This window comes from Mus caroli, chromosome 1, assembly GCF_900094665.2.
Source record: "Mus caroli chromosome 1, CAROLI_EIJ_v1.1, whole genome shotgun sequence".
In the NCBI taxonomy this organism is placed as follows: domain Eukaryota; kingdom Metazoa; phylum Chordata; class Mammalia; order Rodentia; family Muridae; genus Mus; species Mus caroli.
In genome coordinates, this window is record NC_034570.1 from 146,683,552 (window position 1) to 146,690,723 (window position 7,172).

The 7,172-nt window shown below is 44.0% G+C and overlaps 1 protein-coding gene across 6 annotated transcripts in view; it reads right to left on the minus strand.

The window, feature by feature from the left end:
- Cep350 (centrosomal protein 350) overlaps positions 1-6,919 on the minus strand; it is a 131,746-nt gene extending 124,827 nt beyond the window's left edge. For 4 of the 6 annotated variants that reach the window (XM_021177402.2, XM_029481956.1, XM_029481958.1 and 1 more), the window contains exon 1: positions 6,513-6,890. The gene's annotated coding sequence lies outside the window, so the exon portion shown is untranslated. Of the gene's footprint in view, positions 1-6,512 lie in introns of all 6 variants that reach the window. The other 2 variants (XM_021177416.1, XM_029481954.1) reach the window with 1 other exon arrangement.
- Positions 6,920-7,172: the final 253 nt, after the last annotated feature.

The following is a 7,172-nucleotide window of genomic DNA, read 5'->3' on the forward strand; positions in this document are numbered from 1 at the left end:
TTTTGGTTTTTCGAGACAGGGTCTCTCTGTATAGCCCTGGCTGTCCTGGAACTCACTTTGTAGACCAGGCTGGCCTCGAACTCAGAAATCCGCCTGCCCCTGCCTCCCGAGTGCTGGGATTAAAGGCGTGCGCCACCATGCCCGGCCTAGACCTCTTTTCTTGCGTCTTCTTACCAAGAAAATTCAACACATTTTAAGGTATGTGTATACATGTCCGAGTACACATGTGTGAATGGGCGTGTGTATGTACGTGTGTTCGTGTTATGTGTGTGTGCATGTGCACATGAAGGGCAAAAGTCAAAGGTGGGGCCTGTCTTCCTTTCTGAGACAAAGTCTCTCACTGAACCTAGAGCTCACCTGGAGTACACGGCCAGCAATCCCCAGGGATCCTGCTTCCATTTCACTACAGCCAGGATTACAGACATACAGCACAATGCCTGGCTTTTAATGTGGTTCTAGAGATCTGAACTCAGATCTTCACGCTTACATAGCAAACAGTTCAGTAACTGAGCCAGCTCCCTAACCCTTCAATACACTTTTCATAATCTCAGCTATTTCCCAAATGCTATTGTAACTTGCCTAAATCCTTCTGGGGCTCTGAATAGATATTTAGAATGCGGTTGGAAATTTTACAGGTTTAGGAATGTGGCAGTGTTGGTTATCCTCTGGAGTTCATGACCTCACCACCCACAGGCAGGGCTATATTTACTGGAACAAGGATGAATTCCCATCTACCGAACAGGCCGCAAGTCTACCTGTGAGCGTATCTTGGCCGTTATTGTTGTAATTTACAGGCTTTGACACGGGTAAGACATTGCTTTATTTACACTCCTGGAGATGAAGAGCTACAGGCAATTAATGGTTGTTAAGAGAGGTAGAACTAGCCTTCTTCTAGGACAAGTGCCCTAGTAAGTTATCCGATTCCACATGATCAGTCCTAAATACATACACATATAAGCACCACTAAATGGACTGAACATGTTACATTTATTTATACATGCACACACATACACACAAACATAATATAACATACGAGTGTGCACCCCAATCTGGTTAAAATCATATATATTGATAAGAACTTTTTGTTTGGTTCTGTTTTTGTTTTTCGAAACAGGGTTTCTCTGTGTAGTCCTGGTGTCCTGGAGCTCACTCTGTAGACCAGGCTGGCCTCGACTCTGCCTCCCAAGTGCTGGGATTAAAGGCGTGCGCCACCACTGCCCAGCTAAGAACATTTTTTAAATGTTGACTTGACAGTAAGCAAGATCTTAAGCTAACAAAGAATCTGTGTATTCAAACATCACCAAATGTATGATTTATGTAAGTCTTGGGCAATTGGATACTTGGTCCCTGATGGTCTTTGAGAACGAGGTATGGCCTTGCTGGAGAAAGAACATCACTAGGGGCTTTGAGGTTTCAAAAAGACCTGCACCTCTTCGCCATTCCAAGTTTGCTCTGTTTCCTGTGAAGTGCCCTGTCTGCTGCTGCTGCAGCAGCCTGCTGCCACCTACCTCTGCTCTGCCATTGTGGATTATCGTCCCTCTGGGACTGTAAGTCAAATAAGCCTTTCTTCTACAAATTGTGTTACTCATAGTATCTTATCACGACAATTGGAAAGAAGCTAACTCAACAAAATCTTTGCCAGATAAGAAAAGTACTAAGACCACGCTTGGGGAGACACAGTTGTAATCCGGGCACTCTGACAGCTAAGGCAGGGGCATAGCTGCAAGTTCAATCAACCCTGGTCTATAGAGTAGCTCCAGGACAGCCAGAGCTACATAATGGTCTCTATCTCAAAAGAAAAAGAAAGGTATAAGGCAGCCAGGTGTGTAGTGCAGGCCTATAATCTCAGCACTCATAAGGCTCAGGCAGGAGGACTTCAGGTCAGAGCTACATAGGGAGTTCCAAGAAAGACTAGGTACAATGTGAGCCCCTATCGAAATAATAATAAAAGTTCAAAGGCTACCCCAAAACCTATAGCTAAAAAGAACTGAACTTACTATTAACTTGGGAGTTTGTTGGGGAGAATGGAAAAACAAGTGGCCTCCTTATGCTGTGTGTATATTAAAAAAATTTAAAAAATATATATATATATACATACATATACATAAATATACACACATATATGTGTGTATATAGCGTGTGTGTGTGTGTTGCCCAAGTAAAATGTCATTTTAACTTTGTCCTTTTCTTACTGTACAGCACTAGCTGGAACTGTCTACATAGAGTACGCTGGCCTGGAACTCAGAGAGATCTGCCTGTCTGTGTTCTAGGAAGGTATGCACCATCAAACATGGCTGAAGAAAGAAGAAGGAAGAAGAGGAGGAAGAAAAGAAGAGGAAAAGGAGGAAGAACTTTTAGAGAAAAGGTACCATAGGAACACTGCATCTCCTTTTAGAGCTACTTACCCAGGTTCTCGAATTCCTGGCCACATTTTCCTCACACTTTTGTCCCAGTCTCCCCTCCCCAACATTTTCCTATATGCAGTTCTGCTTAAGGACATCTTAAAAAGATAAAGTCCCTCACTCAGGACCCCCTTCAATACTGTGTCTTCCTTTACAAACCTCTCAGAAATGCTGCCTCTACGCTACACGTCTCCATTTCCAGATCCTTTCACTCCCTTTCAAGCAGCTGCAGGGTGGCCACCATCCTCATCCTCACTTGCTGAAACCATCAAAGACCACTTCTCCAAATCCAAAGGGCTACTTGACCTCTTGACAGCATTCACCACAGGTGACTACTCTCTCAAAATGAATCAACAATTTTCCTCTCAGATACTGTCAACTGAAGAACTTATCCCTGATATATGCAATAAAATGGAACATCATATTAATCAAACCCTATTAGTGAACAGGAAATCGTCCTGACAGATGCAGTAAAAGGGACTGCGACCATTATCTACAAATGGAAGGGGACACACAATGAAGCTAACTGAAGCCAATATTCTGATGAACTCCTCATAGCCTTGCGTGTGCTTTACGGTTGTCTGTGATCCACGTCCTCATAGGTAAAACAAGAGCCTTTACTCACTGAGCCATCTTATTGGCCCCTATCTATATTTTTACAAGTCAAATCATATTACACAGTATTTCTTCTACACACTATTATATCATGAGCACTGTTCTATGTCAGTACATAATAGTGACAAGAAGCAGTTTTATAATGCACCCTGTGCTTACTTAGAATACAGACACTAACTCATTTAGTTCTCACAATAGCCCCGAGAGGCATGGACTAGCATTCTATCCAGCTTACAAAGCCACAGCTGGTATAAAGTGCAGTCAGGACGTGAACCTGTAAGAGCTGCTGCCTGGTCCATGTGCTGAAGGACATGCTCAGCTGCCTCTCACCAAGTAAATATAGATCCCTAAAGCCTGCTAACAACTGGGAAGTAGCTCACAGCATGGATATACTGTGATTTTAACCATTCCCTTACCAACAGACATTTTGAACGTTTTTAATAAGTATGCTTCCTTTTATTTGTAATTATGATAAATGAATATTCTTTATTTATAGTTTGGCTCTTCTGTTAAAATTTATGTAACATAAAACTCACAAACATTAAATGATTTTATCAAATAGTACATGTACTTTATTTAAATTTTGATAGGTAATGCCAGATTTCACCCCAGAAAGTTGTTCTACTTAAACTAATTTATACTCTAATATTAAGTTAACATGAAAACTGAGATCCACTTTGAATTTTTAATTGATAGTGACAAAAAAAAAAAACACTGCCCAGTTAGTCATAATTACCTTCTGACTTGACAATTATCTGACATATAAAACAAATAAATGTAAGCCTAGAACTGCTTAGTGGATTCTTCTTAAGCTATGATGCATGGACACTGGACTAACTGGACTCCAGTATTCTAAACACCCAGTACTGTGATTAAGAAGGATCAAAACTTATTACAAGTGTGTAACTGTACTATAATTACAATTAGGTTAGGGTTTTAAAGATTCCATTTTCTTTAAATTACAACTCCTAACAGAGCACCTGGGCAAATCATTAAAATCATCAAAGCTTTAGGACCCACCTGTGGCTTATTCTCAGTGGATTTTAAATCCCAGGCTGTCATTCCCCTGATACCCAGCAAATTTGAGCAGACATTTGGAGCATATGTCTACAAAAAAGCTAAAATGTGCCTATGAACTAAGAACCAGTTTTTTTGTTTTTATTTGAAAGTATTATCCTAGGACTGAGATGAACTCAACTCTTATTGGTTGCTTGTTTTAATATATGCTAGAAACTGCGTGCACAGTGACCAACAGAGAACCTCTGCCAGAGCAGGACTCGGAGGCCAGGTGAGGAATAATAATAAATAATAACCCAATACTCAAAGGTAAGCGTGAAGTTCCACTGAGGAGCACCAATGACCGATGATGACAAGAAAACCAATGCAGAGACACTGCAGTTCTTTCTTCAACTATGTTACACTAAAAACTGACATAGGGGGAAAGTCAATAAGGAAAACTATTTTGCACTTTGACCCACACAGCACAAATAATAGTCACAACTACAAAGAGCAGTGATCCATTATAATAATTCATGACTTATTAATAATTAATAAATTTTTATGAAAATGCTAATGCCTTTAAAAACCAGAAATCACAAGGAACAAGTGTCATGTGCAAAGGAAGAATATATTTTTTAAAATATCTTGAAATAATAACAAATAGCAAAAGTATCTAAGGCTAATATTTAATTTAAAATGTAGCTAATTCTAGAACATCTGCAGAATAAAAACAGCAGTCACATAAATTAATGGCTTTGTATGTTCATTTCCACAACTACAAAATAAAGATGTAAGTCCCCTTTGCTCACAAGACTAATTAGACATAAAGACTAATTCATGGAAGTATACCCGTCCCCCCAAAAAGTCAGTTATTTCGTAAAACTTCTCTTTTGCCCTCATTATAAGTTATTAGCAGTTTAACAAACTGAAGTGGTTACATAAGGACTTCACTTCCTTTCTTGTGCCTCTATATAGTGTGTTAAAAATGGATTTTAAAAAATGACAATCAGAAGAAAAAAATTTTAAAACTTTAATTCATAAATGTATTAACACCATAAAAGGTTGATTCTATAGTATTGATGGTCTTAAAATAATACTATACACCAATACATGTCAGAAAAAAGTCTTTCATATTTATACAAAATTGTTTACAAACATTACTATCACTATAAGCACAAAGTTCTGCTATGAAAAGACAAGATACATATTTGTCTACATATACAATGTATTCTGGCATGACCTTCATATTCTGATTAAGGTGTACTAAGTTGAATGCAGTAACAGTTCAGATTTGTTGCATTTAATAGTTTGTCAATTTAGCATACAAAACCTCTTACACTTTCATGGGCTTGCAGTAACTTCTAGTACAGGGCTAGGAGTCTCCCAAAGTCACCATCCCAGGTTATTAGCAGGACACTGCCTTTTAAAAAAAGCAGTATTTTAAATTAAGAGAGTTTTTAGATGGAGAACAGTTTGTAGTATTTTATTATTGCCTCTTCAAAACTTCCCAGGTGCTAATAGTAAGTTGGTCTAGGATGGACTGTCAAGCGAAGGGAGCAGGTTAACATGGCAACACTAACGACTTCTCCAAATTCAAAACAAGAAACACCAGCAAAACAATTAAGTAGAGTACATGGATACCGACCACTATTCCTAAGGGCCTATTTTTTCCCCCCAAATGAAACATTTGTTACAACATCAAAAAATCCATTTAAAAAATCTATACCTATTTGCAAGTTCCGAACTTGAAAACTAAAATCCAGGCAAATTTCTGCCTGTATCTGTGACATTAACTAAATATGATTTATCATATTAGTCTGAATTTAAAAGAGGGGGGAGGGGAGAGAGAGTGACAACTTCCAACGTGTAAGGCTTGTTAAATGTCACCCCCTCTCCACCCAATCATGTGTGAATAAGCCGGTAGACTCCATTCAACAACTGCTGCTGGACTGGAGGTGATCAAAGTTTTCCCCATACTGCACTTTGAGAAGATTACACCCAGGAAAAGGAACAGAAACTCTTCCTGACACTGGAGCTAGTGCCCCGGAATTTCCCAAAATATGCTCGATCTCCAAACGAAGAAGGGACACTTCGGAGACCAAAGGTGAGAGGTGGCTTAACTCTATGCAGACAAGAGGAGGGGCGAGGGTGCTGAGGGCGACACTGGCAGGTAAGCAAAGAAATCTTGTCTTCGGTGGGCACCAGTAGGTCCGGGAGCCCAGGTCTCAGGATGACCCTCCAGGAAAAGTCTCCGGACCCAAGGAGGGTCCCCCCCCGGGGGGGGGGGGGGGGGGGGGGGCCAGGGGGCCCCGCCCCGCCTCTCTGGCCACCTNCAGGAAAAGTCTCCGGACCCAAGGAGGGTCCCCCCCGGGGGGGGGGGGCGTCAGGCAGTGCCAGGGGGCCCCGCCCCGCCTCTCTGGCCACCTCGGGGACCTGGGACCGCGGACAGAGACATCCGAGGCGGAGCAGGCTCCGCCAGGTCTCCCCGCAGCTCACCTGAGAGTGTCGCCTCCGCCCTCGGCTCCCACGGTGCATCCCGCGGGGCCTGGCGGAGGGTGCAGTGACGCCGCCCCGACCGGCCCCAGGGCTGCCCGGCCTGGCCTCCCCGCTCCGGGGACGCACCGGGTGCCCGCCTCGCCCCGGCTCCCGGGATCCGCCGGGTGGCAGGCAAGGAAGGAGAGGCGCAGAGGCGGCCTTCCTCTGCCCCGCCGCGAGCCCCCTCCCGAGCTGCGGCTCTCCGCAGTCCTCTCAGGCGCAGGTCCGGCCCCGCTCCCCCGCCCCGGGAGTCACTTCGGCAGCGGCGGCCCAGTCGCCATTACAGCTCAACAACTGACACGGAGGAGGAGCGGCGCCGGCGGCAGTGGCGGTGGCGGCGGCGCGAGGCAGGGCGGGAGCAGTCAGGGAGGGAGAGGGCGGGGGGGGCGGGGAAGAGACTCGCCAAACCTCGCGAGAACTGTCCGGAGACGGTTCCGCAGGAATGCAACCCTGGGTGAAGGCCAGCCATGTTGAGTGTGGCCGACGGAGGAGCGCGAGCCGAACCGAGGCTAGAGGACGCGGGGAAGCCATCTTTGGTGTGGCGCTTTGGGAGCTCGGCCGGACTCGGGAGGAGCCAGAGTCTATCCGCAGAGGAGACCACCCCCTTCCCTTTGACGCTAA